The sequence below is a fragment of the Coregonus lavaretus genome, assembly GCF_964263955.1.
Source record: "Coregonus lavaretus genome assembly, chromosome: 23".
Classification (NCBI taxonomy): domain Eukaryota; kingdom Metazoa; phylum Chordata; class Actinopteri; order Salmoniformes; family Salmonidae; genus Coregonus; species Coregonus lavaretus.
This window is the reverse complement of record NC_140010.1, coordinates 38,610,301-38,629,383: the sequence shown is the minus strand read 5'-3', so window position 1 is coordinate 38,629,383 and position 19,083 is coordinate 38,610,301. Positions and strand designations below refer to the sequence as shown.

Genomic DNA, 19,083 nt, shown 5'->3' with positions numbered 1-19,083 from the left:
GATTTATGCTCAGCTGCTTTGACCAAACGCTTAGAACATTGCTTACTGAAATTGGCATCTAATCTAAGTGCACTGTGAGTTTTTTTTTTCTTCAGTTTAGTCTAATCTTACAGCACCGTAGTTACTTTGTTGGCTGTGCGGTAGATTTGTTAGAAGTCTGATTTAAACACCATCTGTAGATTTATTGTGACGGATGCCTACACCAAAAGAGTGCCTCATATCACTGAACAAATCCTCTTTTGGATTTTTCTTCAAAATAGCTAGAATTGAACAGCCCCTAGATGCTTCTCCTGGTAGCTTTTTACCACCATGAAAGAAAGGATTTTATTTGAATATATTAAAATACATGATAACGTTTCAATTATGTATAGTACATGTATACCATCATACTGTTAATCATCTCCAATGCTTATTTTGCCTTTGAAAACCCGAAGACCTTGCTAAACCAGCCCTCAGCTCGACTACGACAAGCTAATTAAAGGTGGCGACACTATTAACATCTAACACACTCCAAAACAAGACCAAATCAAATTCCCACCAGATTTTTTTTCTTCGTTGATTTGATTCGGGGGCGACTGTGAAAAACGGCTTAAATCCAGCCGGCTGTATGTAAGCAAGGATGTATAATTAATGACAGCAGGGCTTGATACTAAACACTGAGTAATCTGGATCAAACGGCGCCCATGCCATGGAGGAGACCGTGAGCTGGGGGGGGGACCAGGGTTCTCTTTTACACTGCGGCCAACTGTACATTTGCTGTATTAAATGTTCATGTCATGTCTCTAGGGTTGAGCCTAGAAAACAAAATCCATTGGCTGAGTGGTTGTGCTTCTTTTTAGGATGTGTGTCAGTAGGATGTTGTTTTGTTTATATACAGTAGGTCCATGGAGATACTATGGCTGAATTTTAGTTAGACCCCTCGTCCCTTCCATACACCCTAGGCATTCCTGTAGTTCTGAGTGGATTGGATAGAATTCCATATCGACACCTAGCCTCTTCACCCTAGACCTAGGATTTGGTAGATATAAGCATCATGGAAATAGCTTCATCATTGTGTTTAACAGGTACAAGGGGATATTAGGGCTTGCTTACTCTCCTGATACACAAATCTGGTAATATGGTGATAAGCAATGTAACGGAAACTCGGTGGACAAATTACTTAAACCTGCTCAGTCGTCTCAGGTCTGCGAAGTGGAGTGAGTGAGGGCAGCAGGGGAGGGTGCAATGTGTTGGAATGGAATGCAGCCTAACAAGTCCTCTCTGCATTCCCTCCCGTCCTCCCTCCCCTCCAGGCAAACAGACGTGCCCTCTGGAGAAGTTTGACTGCGGCGGCTCTACCAACAAGTGTGTCTCGTTGTCATGGCGATGCGACGGCGAGCGGGACTGCGAGAACGGGTCGGACGAGGAGGACTGTGCCACCGGTGAGTGTAGTGGACAGCTGTCAATCAAAGGCCATAGAAACGACTTATTGGCAGAGACAGGTGTCCTTACGCTAAGGATGGGCAGTAGTCCAGCCCACTGCCAAAGTGCCTGACTGAATTTTTTCTGGAAAACTATGGTGAAAAAAGAAAAACAACTAGCTTTTATAAGGTGTTCTGCTCAGTGGTCAACATTGCTGTGCATTTTTCATCTCAATTACTTTTAACCCTTTAAACGCTAAGCTGCAGTGTTTCCGCTGCAGTCATTTAGCTGTGGCGCTGCGCCATGGCAAAATCATTGGCACCACTCCCCAAAAATATGGAACATGAAAAAATATTTCTGGCGAGGCGCACTTTGAATATGCTAGAACAGTCCACATTTACTTTTCCTCTGCAAACAAAACAAGTAATGGATAGATAACTCTGAAAACCCCATAGTAGAATAGTTGATCTATTTACCGAGTCGGCTTGTTGTTGTGTGTTCTATGCGAGATAAATATTCCTCTCGAGGCGTATTCAAGTTACTCGTGCCATAGGGAGGGAAACATGCATTCTGACAAGCAGTCAATGCACAACAATTCTTGCAATTGCGGGGAAAACAGCAGTTTTAATGGTCTTTGTTAAAAAGAGGGAGATCCCAGCTTTCCATTCCTACTGTATTTATTTCTCAACTCCAAAATATGCACGAACTGCACCATTTTAAACTCTACATTTTTAGCAGCAGCATGGTTAAGTGCGTTACTGCTCAGCAATTCGTAAGTGAAGAGTGTGGCTAAATGTAACATGCTTCAATTGTAGGGTAACTTGGGGTAAAAAGCCACCCTACCTCAAAAATAATTTTTGGGGAGTGAGTTCAAAAATGTTGAATAGACAGATGACATTTTTTGTTGAGCAAGAGTAAGGGAACCAGAGAAAGTTTTTGGGGGGCAAAATTTTGACATGAAGTTGTTTCTATGAGAAGTACAGGCAGTGGTGTGTTACCCCGGGTAGTAGGTTACCCCAAGCTACCCGAACTGGTAGGTCTACATTATATTCACTGTGTATATGCAAGTTTATTGGGACATAAAATTCATCAATAGGATGCAAACTACAATAGTTAAAAGATCACATTTGGGATCTGGCTGATGATTAGCCCAATAGGTTAAATGCAGATAGCCAACCCCATGCTTCAGCCTATTTATTTATAGCCACCATGCTGCATTAATTGGGCTACAGGTGTTAATGATTATTGCTAATAGCATACCTGAAAATATGGTCCAAAATGTAAAAATAATTTAAAGGTGCAACACAGTTTTTTTTTGCATTGTAATTTCTGAAAATGTCACTGACATTGACTGACCAGGTGAAAGCTATAGCTATGATCCCTTATTATTATTAATTTTTTTAACTCCCCTAACCCGGACAGCACTGGGCCAATTGTGCGCCGCCCTATGGGACTCCCGGTCACGGCCGGTTGTGACACAGCCTGGGATCGAACCCGGGTCTGTAGTGCCTTAGACCGCTGCGCCAGTCGGTAGGCCCGCTATGATCCCTTATTGATGTAACTTGTTAAATCCACTTCAGTCAGTGTAGATGAAGGGGAGGAGACAGTTAAAGGCGGATTTTTAAGCTTTGAGACATGGATTGTGTATGTGTGCTCTTTCCATGACATAGACTAACCAGGTTAACGGGTATGGTAGTAGGTGCCAGGCTCACGGGTTTGAATGTGTCAAGAACTGCAATTCTGCTGGGATTTTCACGCTCAATAGTTTATTGTGTGTATCAAGAATGGTCCACCATCCAAAAGACATTCAGCCAACTTGACACAACTGTGGGAAGCATTGGAGTCATCATGGGCCAACATCCCTGTGGAACACTTTCGACACCTTGTAGAGTCCATGCCCCGACGAATTGAGGCTGTTTGTTACCTTTTTGGGGGGAGATTTTCTGGCTCTCACAGACCTGTAACTTCTTCTTTAAGAGGCTCCTCTGTCCTCCACTCGTTACCTGTATTAATGGCACCTGTTTGAACTTATCAGTATAAAAGACACCTGTCCACAACCTCAAACAGTCACACTCCAAACTCCACAATGGCCAAGACCAAAGAGCTGTCAAAGGACACCAGAAACAAAATTGTAGACCTGCACCAGGCTGGGAAGACTGAATCTGCAATAGGTAAGCAGCTTGGTTTGAAGAAATCAACTGTGGGAGCAATTATTAGGAAATGGAAGACATATAAGAACACTGATAATCTCCCTCGATCTGGGGCTCCACGCAAGATCTCACCCCGTGGGGTCAAAATGATCACAAGAACGGTGAGCAAAAATCCCAGAACCACACAGGGGGACCTAGTGAATGACCTGCAGAGAGCTGGGACCAAAGTAACAAAGCCTACCATCAGTAACACACTACGCCGCCAGGGACTCAAATCCTGCAGTGCCAGACGTGTCCCCCTGCTTAAGCCAGTACATGTCCAGGCCCGTCTGAAGTTTGCTAGAGTGCATTTGGATGATCCAGAAGAGGAGAATGTAATATGGTCAGATGAAACCAAAATATAACTTTTTGGTAAAAACTCAACACGTCGTGTTTGGAGGACAAAGAATGCTGAGTTGCATCCAAAGAACACCATACCTACTGTGAAGCATGGGGGTGGAAACATCATGCTTTGGGGCTGTTTTTCTGCAAAGGGACCAGGACGACTGATCTGTGTAAAGGAAAGAATGAATGGGGCCATGTATCGTGAGATTTTGAGTGAAAACCTCCTTCCATCAGCAAGGGCATTGAAGATGAAACGTGGCTGGGTCTTTCAGCATGACAATGATCCCAAACACACTGCCCGGGCAATGAAGGAGTGGCTTCGTAAGAAGCATTTCAAGGTCCTGGAGTGGCCTAGCCAGTCTCCAGATCTCAACCCCATAGAAAATCTTTGGAGGGAGTTGAAAGTCTGTGTTGCCCAGCGACAGCCCCAAAACATCACTGCTCTAGAGGAGATCTGCATGAAGGAATGGGCCAAAATACCAGCAACAGTGTGTGAAAACCTTGTGAAGACTTACAGAAAACGTTTGACCTGTGTCATTGCCAACAAAGGGTATATAACAAAGGATTGAGAAACTTTTGTTATTGACCAAATACTTATTTTCCACCATAATTTGCAAATAAATTCATTAAAAATCCTACAATGTGATTTTCTGGATTTTTTTTTCTCATTTTGTTTGTCATAGTTGACGTGTACCTATGATGAAAATTACAGGCCACTCTCATCTTTTTAAGTGGGAGAACTTGCACAATTGGTGGCTGACTAAATACTTTTTTCCCCACTGGATCTGGCGTTAATAGTGGAATTATAGTGTTTCACAGTATTACTTACCCGCCAGTGTTGTGATTGGCTGTGATATTCTCCTATTGATTTCTCGGTTGGCTGTTCTGACTTTGTGGCTGTGTTATCTAGTGGAAATTGCTAATTTCCTGGTTGCTAAAATTCAACTTTTTGCTCAATTTCAGTTTGTGAGAAAACAAGCACTGAATAGTGTAGGGAATTACCAGCTTCAAACAGCTGTAAAAATGATATTTTTTGTTATTGAAAAGATGCAGTGCCTTCAGAAAGTATTCACACTCTTTGACTTTTTCCACATGTAAAATGGTATTAAAATGGATTTAATTGTCATTTTTTGTCAATGATCTACACAAAATACTCTGTAATGTCAAAGAATATTGTACCATATTTGCCCATTATGCTTGGCTGTTGATCATTGCTAGACAACCATTTTCAAGTCTTGCCATAGATTTTCAAGCAGATTTAAGTCAAAACTGTAACTCGGTCACTCAGGAACATTCACTGTCTTCTTGGTAAGCAACTCCAGTGTATATTTGGCCTTAAGTTATAGTTTATTGTCCTGTGTCTGGTGGAAAGCAGACTGAACCAGGTTTTCCTCTAGGATTTTGCCTGTGCTTAGCTCCATTCTGTTTATTTTTTATCCTGAAAAACTCCCCAGTCCTTAACGATTACAATCAGACTCATAACGTGATGCAGACACTACTATGCTTGAAAATATGGGGAGTGGTACTCAGTAATGTGTTGTATTGGATTTTCCCCAAACATAACACTTTGTTTGTATTAAGGACAAAAAGTGAATAGCTTTGCCAAAAAAAAAATCTGTATTACTTTAGTGCCTTGTTGTAAACAGGATGCATGTTTTGGAATATTTTTATTCTGTACAGGCTTCCTTCTTTTAACTCTGTCAATTAGGTTATTATTGTGGATTAACTACAATGTTGTTGATCCAACCTCAGTTTTCTCCTATCAAAGCCATTAAACTCTGTAACTGTTTTAAAGTCACAATTGGCCTCATGGTGAAATCCCTGAGCGTTTTCCTTCCTCTCCGGCATCTGAGTTAGGAAGGATGCCTGTATCTTTGTAGTGACTGGGTTTATTGATACACCATCCAAAGTTTAATTAATAACTTCACCATGCTCAAAAAGGGATATTCAATGTCTGCTTTTTTTTTTTTTTTTTTACATCTAGCAATAGGTGCCCTTCTTTGTGAGGCATTGGAAAACCTCCCTGGTCTTTGTGGTTGAATCTGTGTTTGAAATTCACTGCTCGACTGAAGTACCTTACAGCTAATTGTATGTGTGGGGTACAGAGATGGGGTAGTCATTCAAAAATCATGTTAAACACTATTATTGCAACTTATTATGTGACATGTTAAGCACATTTTAACTCCTGAATTTACAACTTATTTAGGCTTGCCAAAACAATGGGGTTGAATACTTCTTAACTCAAGACATTACAGCTTTTCATTTTTTATTAATTTGTAAACATTTCGCAAAACATAATTCCACTTTGACATTATGGGGTATTGTGTGTAGGCCAGTGAAAAAGAAATCTCAATTTAATCCATTTTAAATTCAGTACTGACTGAACCTGTGATGAGTGTGATAAGAAGGAGTCAGGCGCAGGAGGGTAAATCACCGAATACAGAGTTTATTCCGTCGTACACAGTTGCGCTGGATAGCGACAACAAAATACAGGCACAGGGGAACAATCTACCCCGGCAATACAAGGTACGAGTAGCTCCAACAAAATACAGGCACAGGGGAACAATCTACCCCGGCAATACAAGGTACGAGTAGCTCCACCGAGCTACACTCAACTAACATAAAACAATCACCCACAAGGACAGGGGGCCAGAGGGAACACTTATACACGGACTACTGAGGGGATATGAACCAGGTGTGTGTAATAGACAAGACAAGACAAATGGAATGATGATATATGGAGCGGCAGTGGCTAGTAAGCCGGTGACGACGAACGCCGAAGTCTGCCCGAACAAGGAGGGGAGGCAGCCTCGGCGGAAGTCGTGACAGAACCTGACTGAGCCATTCTACAGCAGTACCCTTGTCATAGAATTGTGTTTGAACAATTGTCGCCATGTTACAATTCTATATAACTTTAAATAGGCCCACTAATGTGTGACATTAAAGTGTTCGCAGTCAAAGAGAGGAATAGAGCATTTTTTTAAATTAAAGATCCCTATTTCCTCCATATATGGCTTTTGGGTGTTTATTTTCTCCATATGCTTATCTTCTGACGACAGAGGACATGACAGCTCGGTATGCAGCACTTTAGATTTCTGGGCAACACAAATGGCACCCTATTCCTTACATAGTGCACTACTTTTGGCCAGAGCCTGTCAAAAGTAGTGCACTATGTAGGGAATAGAGTGCCATTTGGGATGCATCCCATATCGATGGAAACGGGGTCTAATGAATAAATCAGCTCCACTGAGAAAATACATAGACTTTGATGCACAAATCAAAGGTTGCAATTCAATATCATATCAAATGTGATAATCTGTGCGTGTAGAATTTGCAATTGGCGGCCGGCGAAAGCTTTTGGTATCTTCCACGACTTATCACAACCATAGTGATAGCGAGAGCCACCACTTCAACCTGACCCAGCTTTGCATGGTGCAAGCTCCAATCCATCAACAATGGATGATGGCATCACCCTCCTCTTTACCTAATGACGTGCCACCCTGGTCCGTCTCCGCACACTCATACACACCACCCACCGTGACTACACTCCTGCCCTACTTTACACGGCAGCGTGAGGAATCGACTTCTCCTTTTCTCTCGTGCTTGCTTCTCTCCCTGAGAAATTGATTGAAGCGAAAACACCGCAGGAGGCTGAATGTTTGGACTTTGAAGATTGTGTGCCGCCGTGGCACGCACGCATGAAGCTACACTTGGAGAAACCCTGTTTTATTTTCCTCAGATGAGGGAAAGAGCAGAGAGAGGGAGGAAAAGATGCTGTATGTTTTCATGTTATCATTTGGGTCCCCAGGGTTTTTTGTGTGTGTGTGTGTGTTTTCTGTAGGTTCTTATCACTACCACCGCATTCACTCGATTTATATTTAATCAAATTGGAAATCAAAACAACTATTTACTCATCTCAGATATGGTCTGTGAGCATGCATTTACTACAGTACATCATAGAAAATTCTAAAATAGACCTGGGTTCAAATACTATTTGAAATCTTAGTTTTTTTATTTAGCTAGATGGGCATGGTTTGTGCTTTTGCATCTATTCTACTGGTCCCATTGCGCCAGGCAAGCTCAATCAAGCTAAATTAAACCGTATTTGAACCAAGGTCTGTGTAAAATACATCTATGCCACTTTGCCCATAACACTGCTTTGGTTAAAGGAGCTAAAGGTTGACTGAAAATGGCAAGTAAGAGAGGCCATTGACTTTCGCTGTAATACCTTCTTAACTTGTCAGGGGTTTTAGCTGTAGTCAGCCCGGGTCCATAGAAAGCCCTTCTAGTCTGCTCTAATCCCTTTCTCATTCTAAATTCTCCATTGACCCCTCCAGACTAAGCTTCTCACTGATGACTTCAGGCCAGGGGCCACTGCCTCCCTTGGAGCTGAAACACTACTGGGCTTGTAGAGTATGTGGTATGGCATCAATATTAGGAAATCCCCTAGAGCTCAAACACTGCTGGGCTTGTAGAGTATATAGTATGGCATCCATATTAGGATTTCCCTCAGTTGTCAGACGGATCTCACTCTATTGTCAAAAATCCCTCAGTTGTCAGTTTTCAGACAAAAGTCCCTCTCAGTCTTGGCAGTCAAGTTTCGTCTGAGGACTGAGTACGGAAGGACTTCAGAATATGGATGCAGTAATATTAGGCCTGGGAGATTTACTGGTCGGGTAATCTGATGCTAGATCTTCGATTTAATAATAGGCATCATTTCTACCGTTACTGCAGTGGTATAATACTGTAAGGTCCTGAGTTTTCCTGACCAAGTTCTTCCAATGTTGATCTGACCACATGGTCAGGAAAACCTTATGATTCTGGAGATGATGATACCACCACCACAGTGACAGCGCACCTGGTCTGCGGTAGATGATCATTGATTGCCTGCCTGCATCAGTCGTAGACGTACTGTGCTATAAAGCTCTAATTAAATAAGTCAGAGGGCCTCATATCTTTAATTGTGGTTTTTTTTTTGTGTTTTTTTCGTTGTGGGGACCAGAACCCCTCACAAGGATAGTAAAACAGGGAACATTATTTTAAGCTTAGGGTTAGGAGTTAGGGTAAGGGGTAAGGGAAAATAGGATTTTGAATAGGAATCAATAGTTTGGTCCCCACAAAGATAGTAAAACAAACGTGTGTGTGTGCCTGGAGGGACGCTAAATGGATGGATTTACCCCCGGCAGCTCTGATAATGCAACTCCATCTGGCTGACAATAAAGTTTTAATTGAATTGAATTAGATTGACTCGCCATTCAGAGAGGCGGCAGGAGAATTGACTTCAAAGGAGTAGTAACACACTATCTGTGTGTTGGTATTCTCCAGGAGAAGGTGCATTAAGGTGCATTGACAATGACTGGCACATAATAATACATGCCCTTAAATTCTGCCGTCCCCCGCAGCCAGCCAGTTAGCAGCTAGATCAAATGTTATTTGCCACATGCGCCGAATACAACAGGTGTAGACTTTACAGTGAAATGCTTACTTACAAGCCCTTAACCAACAATGCATTATTTTTTTTATTTTTTTGTGTTATGTAAAAAAAATTAAAGCAAATAACTAAAGAGCAGCAGTAAAATAAAAATAACAGTAGGGAGGCTATATACAGGGGGGGTACCGGTGCAGAGTCAATGTTACATTTTACATTACATTTACATTACATTTTAGTCATTTAGCAGACCCTTTTATCCAAAGTGACATTCAGTAAGTGCATTCATCTTAAGATAGCTAGGTGAGACAACCAAATATCAGTCATATTAAGTACATCTTTCTTCAATACGGAATTTATCAGCAAAGTCAGTGCTAGTAGAAAAAGACAAGTGCAATTTATTTTATTTTTTTATGGGGGTCGGGAATAAGATTTAGATGTCTTATTTAAGATACTCTTTGAAGAGGTAGGTTTTTAGTTGTTTTTGGAAGCTCGTTCCACCATTAGGGTGCCAGGACAGAGAAGAGCTTTGACTGGGCTGAGCGAGCGCTTGACTCCCCGTAGGGGTGGGCTGGCCAAGCGTCCAGAGCTGACAGAATGGAGTGCTCGGGTTGGGGTGTAGGGTTTAAGCATAGCCTGAAGGTAGGGCGGGGCAGTTCCCCTTGCTGCTATGTAGGCAAGCATCATGGTGTTGTAGTGGATGCGAGCTTCAACTGGAAGCCAGTGGAGTGTGCGGAGGAGTGGGGTGACATGGGAGAACTTGGGAAGGTTGAACACCAGGCGAGCTGCGACGTTCTGGATAAGTTGCAGGGGTTTGATGGCACAAGCGGGGAGCCCAACCAACAGAGAGTTGCAGTAGTCCAGACGGGAGATGAAAAGTGCCTGGATTAGGACCTGCGCCGCTTCCGGTGTGAGGTAGGGTCATACTCTACGGATGTTGTAGAGCATGAACCTGCAACAGCTTTGATGTTTGCAGACAATGACAGGCTGTTGTCCAGGGTCAAGCCAAGGTTCTTTGCTCTCTGGGAGGGGGATACCGTGGAGTTCTCAACCGTGATGGAGAGGTCTTGAAGCAGGCAGACCTTCCCTGGAAGGAAGAGCAGCTCTGTCTTGTTGAGCTTGAGGTGGTGGCCAGGCACGCAGAGATGCGTGTCGCCACCTGGGTGTCAGAAGGGGGAAGGAGAAAAGTAGTTGAGTGTCATCCGTATATCAATGATAGGAGAGACCATGTGAGGACATGACGGAGCAGAGTGACTTGGTGTATAGAGAGAAAAGGAGAGGGCCTAGAACAGAGCCCTGGGGAACACCAGTAATGAGAGCATGTGGTGTAGACACAGATCCTTTCCACGTCACCTGGTAGGAATGGCCGGTCAGGTAGGATACAATCCAAGAGTGTGCAGAGCCTGAGACGCCCAGCCCTGAGAGGGTGAAGAGAAAGATCTGATGGTTCAAGGTGTCGAATGCAGCGGATAGATCTAGGAGGATGAGAACAGAGAAGAGAGAGTCAGCTTTGGCAGTGCGGAGAGCCTCCGTGACACAGAGGAGAGCGGTCTCGGTTGAGTGACCCTTCTTGAAGCCTGACTGGTTAGGGTCAAGAAGATCGTTCTGAGAGAGATAACGAGAGAGTTGGTCAGAGACGCTCAACTGTTTTGGAAAGATACAGGATCAAACTGTGATAGATTCAAAACGCAAATAATGTCTATTTTTTAAGTCTGTCTTTTACATGGACACGTGTAGGTGTTAAAACACACACACACACACACACACACACACACACACACAGATACACAAGCAGCATACACACAAACACACTCTAGGAGTTTTTTCTGGGTGACACAGGGTCAGTAAGTATATATATTTGTAATAGTATAAACATAAGCTTGTTTTGTTTTACTTGAGTTTACTTTACCGAGCATGGCCCCAAAATACATGTCTCACAGTGGGCAGGCTATGGTTTAATCCTGCTTAGAGAGAACTACAATAGTATGCACACACATACATAAACATACACCTTCCAACAACCTTGCCCTCCATGCCAGAGTCTGGAGCCTTGGGACCCTAGAGACAGTTGTGCTCCTTCTTGGAAGCCGTCCCAATCCTAGCAAAACTCTCTGCACTCCATCCAGGCAGCCTAAAAAAGTAAATTGCGTCAAGGAGTTTCGCTAATTGAGTCATCCACATGTTGAATTATGCATTAAGTCGAATCCTGCCCTCCAACTCTCTCTCTCTCTCTCTCTCTCTCTCTCTCTCTCTCTCTCCCTCTCTCTTTCCCTCTCTCTCTCTCTCTTGCTCTCTCTTTCTCTCTCTCCCTCTCTCTGATTAACATTACATTAAGCAGGCAGCAGTCCCCTAAAGAGAAAGTTGAGCACCTCTCTCCAGTCATCTGTAGTAATGTAAATGTGCAGCACTGTACTCAAACACACAGGCTCTGAGGTCCTCTCAGGAGCAAGGAACACACCTGTCGCATGGGATCTCTGGGTACTAGAGTAGGGGAGTAGGGGAGTGTGTATGACATAGTGACAAGCAATTAACCGAAATGTCTGTAATTTTTTAGGTTTTAAACAACTAATTGACCATTTTGTTTTTTGTTTTTCTGTGAGCTCAATGCCCACATTACACAGTTTCTCTAGAGTTAAATAATTAACTGTGTGATGTAGTAGAGAGTTGTAGTTTCCAACAGGCCAATATTCTACATAGTTTTGCACATTTACATTTTAGTCATTTAGCAGACGCTCTTATCCAGAGCGACTTACAGTTAGTGAGTGCATACATTTTTCATACTGGCCCCCCGTGGGAAACGAACCCACAACCCTGGCATTGCAAGCGCCATGCTCTACACATCTTGATATATTGTCTGGCACTTCACGATATATCGCCAATGTCAAATATCATGATATTCGATTTAATCATACTGTATATCATCCCAATCCTAAATGCGACAGTACAGAATATCACCTTTTCTTGAATGGTATTTTCATACATATCTGTTTTACAGTTTAGAAATGAAGGCACTTTATGCATCTAGTCCCCCCATTGGAAGGTGTCATAAGTATTTGGACAAATTAACTTATAGTGTATTCAATTTAGTCAAAGGTTTAGTATTTGGTCCCATATTCCTAGCACGCAATGACTACATCAAGCGTGTGACTCTACAAACCTGTTGGATGCATTTGCAGTTTGTTTTGGTTGTGTTTCGAATTATGTTGTGCCCAATAGAATGAATGGTAAATCATGTATTGTTATTTTGGAGTCACTTTTAAGCTTGATGTAGTCATTGCGTGCTAGGAATATGGGATCAAATACGCAATGTTTGACAAAATGTAATAAACCATAAGTGAATTTGTCCAAATACTTATGGCACCTTCAAATGGGGGGACTATGAAGTGCTTTCATTTTTAAACGGTAAAACATATGTATGAAAATACCCTTAAATAAAAGGTGACATTCTGTGCTATCGCTTCATGTAAACATTTGATCACAAATCAAAAAATATATAGAGCCAAATTAAAAAAATTAGCTTCACTGTCCAAATAAACACGTAGGGGAGTGTATCTGTTTGTTTGTGCAGTTTATACATGTTTTACTAGCTAAGATAGCGTCAGATGCACTTACGAGTCTAATATGTCCCTATGGTGAAATTTAACCATCAGACTCTACACTATATATACAGAAGTATGTGGACACCCCTTCAAATTAGTGGATTCGGCTATTTCATCCACACCCGTTTCTGACAGGTGTATAAAATCAAGCACACAGCCTTGCAATATCCATAGACAAACATTGGCAGTAGAATGGCCCCTACTGAAAAGCTCAGTGACATTCAACATGGCACCATCATAGGATGCCACCTTTCCAACAAGTCACTTTTTTATAAATTTTTTGCCCTGCTAGAGCTGCCATGGTCAACTGTAAGTGCTGTTATTGTGATGTGGAAACATCTAGGAGCAACAACGGCTCAGCCGCAACGTGGTAGGCCACACAAGCTCACAGAACAGGACCGGCGAGTACTGAAGCGCATAGTGCATAAAAATCGTCTGTCCTCGGTTGCAACACTCACTACCGAGTTCCAAACTGCCTCTGGAAGCAACGTCAGCACAAGAACTGTTCGTCGAGAGCTTCATGAAATGGGTTTCCATGACCGAGCAGCTGCACACAAGCCTAAGATCACCATGCGCAATGCCAAGCGTCGGCTGGAGTGGTGTAAAGCTTGCCACAATTGAACTCTGGAGCAGTGGAAACGTGTTCTGGAGTGATGAATCACGCTTCACCATCTGGCAGTCCGACGGATGAATCTGGGTTTGGCGGATGCCAGGACAACGCTACCCGGCACAATGCATAGCGCCAACTGTAAAGTTTGGTTTGGGGCTGTTTTTCATGGTTTGGCCTAGGGCCCTTAGTTCAAGTGAAGGGAAATCTTAACGCTACAGCATACAATTACATTCTAGATGATTCTGTGCTTCCAACTTTGTGGCAACAGTTTGGGGAAGGCCCTTTCCTGTTTCAGTATGACAATGCCATATTAACTCCATATGAATACCCATGATTTTGGAATGAGATGTTCAACGAGCAGGTATCCACATACTTTTGGTCATGTAGTGTATCTACTGTATATATTTTTTTATATATTTACATTTACGTCATTTAGCAGACACTCTTATCCAGCGTAAACAACAAATTGGTGCATTCAACTTATGATAGCCAGTGGGACAACCACTTTTTTTTTTCTTTTTTTATGGGGGGTGGGGGAAGAAGGATTACTTTATACTATAACAGGTATTCCTTAAAGAGGTTGGGTTTCAAGTGTCTCTGGAAGGTGGTCAGTTACTCCGCTGTCCTGGCGTCGTGGGGGAGCTTGTTCCACCATTGGGGTGCCAGAGCAGCGAATAGCTTTGACTGGGCTGAGCGGGAACTGTGCTTCCGTAGAGGTAGGGGAGCTAGCAGGCCAGAGGTGGATGAACGTAGTGCCCTCTTTTATAAAATAAAAAATAAAAATCACCTTTATTTAACCAGGTAAGCCAGTTGAGAACAAGTTCTCATTTACAACTACGACCTGGCCAAGATAAAGCAAAGCAGTGCGATAAAAACAACAACACAGAGTTACATATGGGGTAAAACAAAACATAAAGGCAAAAATACAACAGAAAATATATATACAATGTGTGCAAATGTAGCAAGTTATGGAGGTAAGGCAATAAATAGGCCATAGTGCAAAATAATTACAATTAGTATTAACACTGGAATGATAGATGTGCAAGAGATGATGTGCAAATAGAGATACTGGGGTGCAAATGAGCAAAATAAATAACAATATGGGGATGAGGTAGTTGGGTGGGCTAATTTCAGATGGGCTGTGTACAGGTGCAGTGATCGGTAAGGTGCTCTGACAACTGATGCTTAAAGTTAGTGAGGGAGATAAGAGTCTCCAGCTTCAGAGATGTTTGCAATTCGTTCCAGTCATCGGCATCAGAGAACTGGAAGGAATTGCGGCCAAAGGAGGTGTTGGCTTTGGGGATGACCAGTGAGATATACCTGCTGGAGCGCATACTACGGGTGGGTGTTGCTATGGTGACCAATGAGCTAAGATAAGGCGGGGATTTGCCTAGCAGTGATTTATAGATGGCCTGGAGTCAGTGGGTTTGGCGACGAATATGTAGTGAGGACCAGCCAACAAGAGCGTACAGGTCACAGTGGTGGGTAGTATATGGGGCTTTGGTGACAAAACGGATGGCACTGTGATAGACTACATCCAATTTGCTGAGTAGAGTGTTGGAGGCTATTTTGTAAATGACATCGCCGAAGTCAAGGATCGTAGGATAGTCAGTTTTACGAGGGCATGTTTGGCAGCATGAATGAAGGAGGCTTTGTTGCGAAATAGGAAGCCGATTCTAGATTTAACTTTGGATTGGAGATGCTTAATGTGAGTCTGGAAGGAGAGTTTACAGTCTAACCAGACACCTAGGTATTTGTAGTTGTCCACATACTCTAGGTCAGACCCGTTGAGAGTAGTGATTCTATTCGGGTGGGCGGGTGCCAGCAGCGTTCGATTGATTGATTGGGTGTAGGGTCTGATCAGAGCCTGAAGGTAAGGAGGTGCCGTTCCCCTCACAGCTCCGTATGCAAGCACCATGGTCTTGTAGTAGATGCGAGCCTCAACTGGAAGCCAGTGGAGTGTGCGTAGGAGCGGGGTGACATGAGAGAACTTGGGAAGGTTGAACACCAGACGGGCTGCGCGTTCTGGATAAGTTGTAGGGGTTTAATGGCACAGGCAGGGAGCCCAGCCAGCAGCGAGTTGCAGTAATCCAGACGGGAGATGACAAGTGCCTGGATTAGGACCTTTGCCGCTTTCTGTGTAAGGTAGGGTCGTACTCTGCGAATGTTGTAGAGCATGAACCTGCAGGATCGGGTCACCGCTTTGATGTTAGCGGAGAACGACAGGGTGTTGTCCAGGGTCATACCAAGGTTCTTAGCACTCTGGGAGGAGGACACAATGGAGTTGTCAACCGTGATGGCGAGATCATGGAGCGGGCAGTCCTTCCCCAGGAGGAAGAGCAGCTCTGTCTTGCCGAGGTTCAGCTTGAGGTGGTGATCCGACATCCACACTGATATGTCTGCCAGACATGCAGAGATACGATTCGCCACCTGGTTATCAGAAGGAGGAAAGGAGAAAATTAATTGTGTGTCGTCTGCGTAGCAATGATAGGAGAGACCATGTGAGGATATGACAGAGCCAAGTGACTTGGTGTATGGAGAGAATGGGAGAGGGCCTAGAACTGAGCCCTGGGGGACACCAGTGGTGAGAGCACGTGGTGCGGAGACAGATTCTCGCCACGCCACCTGGTAGGAGCGATCTGTCAGGTAGGACGCAATCTAAGAGTGAGCAGCGCCGGAGATGCCCAACTCGGAGAGGGTGGAGAGGAGGATCTGATGGTTCACAGTATCAAAGGCAGTGGATAGGTCTAGAAGGATAAAAGCAGAGGAGAGAGAGTTAGCTTTAGCAGTGCGGAGAGCCTCCGTGACACAGAGAAGAGCAGTCTCAGTTGAATGACCAGTCTTGAAACCTGACTGGTTTGGATCAATCTGAGAGAGATAGCAGGAGAGTTGGCTAGAGACGACACGCTCAAGAGTTTTGGAGAGAAAAGAAAGAAGGGATACTGGTCTGTAGTTATTGACATCGGAGGGATCGAGTGTAGGATTTTTGAGGAGGGGTGCAACTCTCGCTCTCTTGAAGACGGAAGGGACATGGCCAGCGGTCAAGGATGAGTTGATGAGCGAGGTGAGGTAAGGGAGAAGTATTCCGGAAATGGTCTGGAGAAGAGAGGAGGGGATAGGGTCAAGCGGGCAGGTTGTTGGGCGGCCGGCTGTCACAAGTCGCAAGATTTCATCTGGAGAGAGAGGGGAGAAAGAAGTCAAAGCATAGGGTAGGGCAGTGTGAGGAGGACCAGCGGTGTCATTTGACTTAATAAATGAGGATCGGATGTCGTCAACCTTCTTTTCAAAATGGTTGACCAAGTCATCCACAGAGAGGGAGGAGGGAAGGGGAGGAGGAGGAGGATTCAGCAGGGAGGAGAAGGTGGCAAAGAGCTTCCTAGGGTTAGAGGCAGAGGCTTGAAATTTAGAGTGGTAGAAAGTGGCTTTAGCAGCAGAAACAGAGGAAGAGAATGTAGAGAGGAGGGAGTGAAAATATGACAGGTCCGCAGGGAGTCTAGTTTTCCTCCATTTCCGCTTGGCTGCCCGGAGCCCTCTTCTGTGAGCTCGCAATGAGTCGTCAAGCCACGGAGCAGGAGGGGAGGACCGAGCCGGCCGGGAGGATAGGGGACATAGAGAGTCAAAAGATGCAGAAAGGGAGGAGAGGAGGGTTGAGGAGGCAGAATCAGGAGATCGGAGGGAGAAGGATTTAGCAGAGGGAAGAGATGATACGATGGAAGAGGAGAGAGTAGCGGGAGAGAGAGAGCGAAGGTTGCGACGGCACATTACCATCTGAGTAGGGGCAGAGTGAGTAGTGTTGGAGGAGAGCGAGAGAGAAAAGGATACAAAGTAGTGGTCGGAGACTTGGAGGGGAGTTGCAGTGAGATTAAGATTAGTAGAAGAACAGCATCTAGTAAAGATGAGGTCAAGCGTATTGCCTGCCTTGTGAGTAGTGGGGGGACGGTGAGAGGGTGAGGTCAAAAGAGGAAAGGAGTGGAAAGAAGGAGGCAGAGAGAAATGAGTCAAAGGCAGACATAGGGAGGTTAAAGTCACCCAGAACTGTGAGGGGTGAGCCATCCTCAAGAAAGGAACTTATCAAGGCGTCAAGCTCATTGATGATCTCTCCAAGGGAACCTGGAGGGCGATAAATGACAAGGATGTTAAGCTTGAATGGGCTAGTGACAGTGACAGCATGTCACAATTCAAATGAGGAGATAGACAAAATTGTCAGGGGAAAAAGAGAGAATGTTCACTTGGGAGAGATGAGGATTCCTGTGCCACCGCCGCGCTGACCAGTAGAGCAGTAGGAGTAGCAGTGTTTTCTGTGGTAATCCATGTTTCCGTCAGCTGCAAAAAGTCGAGGGACTGGAGGGTAGCATAGGCTGAGATGAACTCTGCCTTGTTGGCCGCAGAACGGCAGTTCCAGAGGCTGCCGGAGACCTGGAACTCCACGTGGGTCGTGCGCGCAGGGACCACCAGATTAGAGTGGCAGCAGCCACGCGGTGTGAAGCGCTTGTATGGCCTGTGCAGAGAGGAGAGGGATAGACAGACACATAGTTGACAGGCTACAGAAAAAGGCTACAATAATGCAAAGGAGATCGGAATGAAATGAACTAAACATCTGGGAAAGCGAGAGAGCAGGGCCTCCCTCACTTACGTTTCACTGAAACACTCAAATATAACTCTCCCAACTTCCACTTTAGAAATTATAATTGTTGTTAACTACAGTGGTTCAATGTTTTCTAGGAATATACTCTAACTTAGTTTATTCAGCTAGCTAACTTGGTACAGTATTCTTCCGTGAAAACCGTCCAGGGCACCGAATCCTATGACGCCATAGCCAACTAGCATGCCAGCCTCCAATAACACGGTTTAGCACCAATACTCGGTTACAACAAACCACCAGTGTGTTAACACGCCAAACAGATCATTCGTGTCCGTGTCTAACGTTGTGTAAAGTTTTGGGTTAGTTTTGACAGTTTGAGTGAGTACGTTGTCAACTTATTCAGCCAGTTAGTTAGCTAGAATAGTTAGCATACTAGCTAGCCATTGCTCTCTGCCAACGAACCAACCCATCCTCCCACGGCACGAAACACACAGAGAGAGCCAAGCTAACGTTAACTAGTCACCCATGTCCCGAATTCCCTTGAACGACTGGTTACCAGCATGAAATAAATGTAGGTTATAACTTACCCCTAGTAGCTACTGTTAGCCAGTTAAGTGCAAAGCTAGCCACTGAATCGATTCAGCCAGTTCGCGTCTGTCCCAACGGAGAGAAAGCATCTCCAAATATTACAGCTAGGTCGTTTCAGCTATTGTTTAGTTAGCTATCCAGGTAGCAACAAGCTAGCTACATTTCGAGTACAGTAGCTACTAACTACCTAACGTTAACGCTTCAGATAATGAGGTTAGAAAAACAGCTGAATGGTAGGTAGGTAGCTGGCATAATTACAGGGAATCTTACGCATGAAATAACATTGGAAACAACTATCCACAGTTGCTAATAGTTACCAGTAGCTACCCGCTAGCTAGCTA

At 44.1% G+C, this 19,083-nt stretch overlaps 1 pseudogene across 1 annotated transcript in view; it reads left to right on the top strand.

Moving 5' to 3' along the window:
* The window catches only part of LOC311150521 (low-density lipoprotein receptor-like), a 96,644-nt pseudogene that overhangs the window by 26,585 nt on the left and 50,976 nt on the right, over positions 1-19,083 (top strand). The window contains exon 3 of the transcript in view: positions 1,293-1,421. The product of the transcript in view is annotated as a low-density lipoprotein receptor-like (transcript). The remainder of the gene's footprint in view (positions 1-1,292; positions 1,422-19,083) is intronic.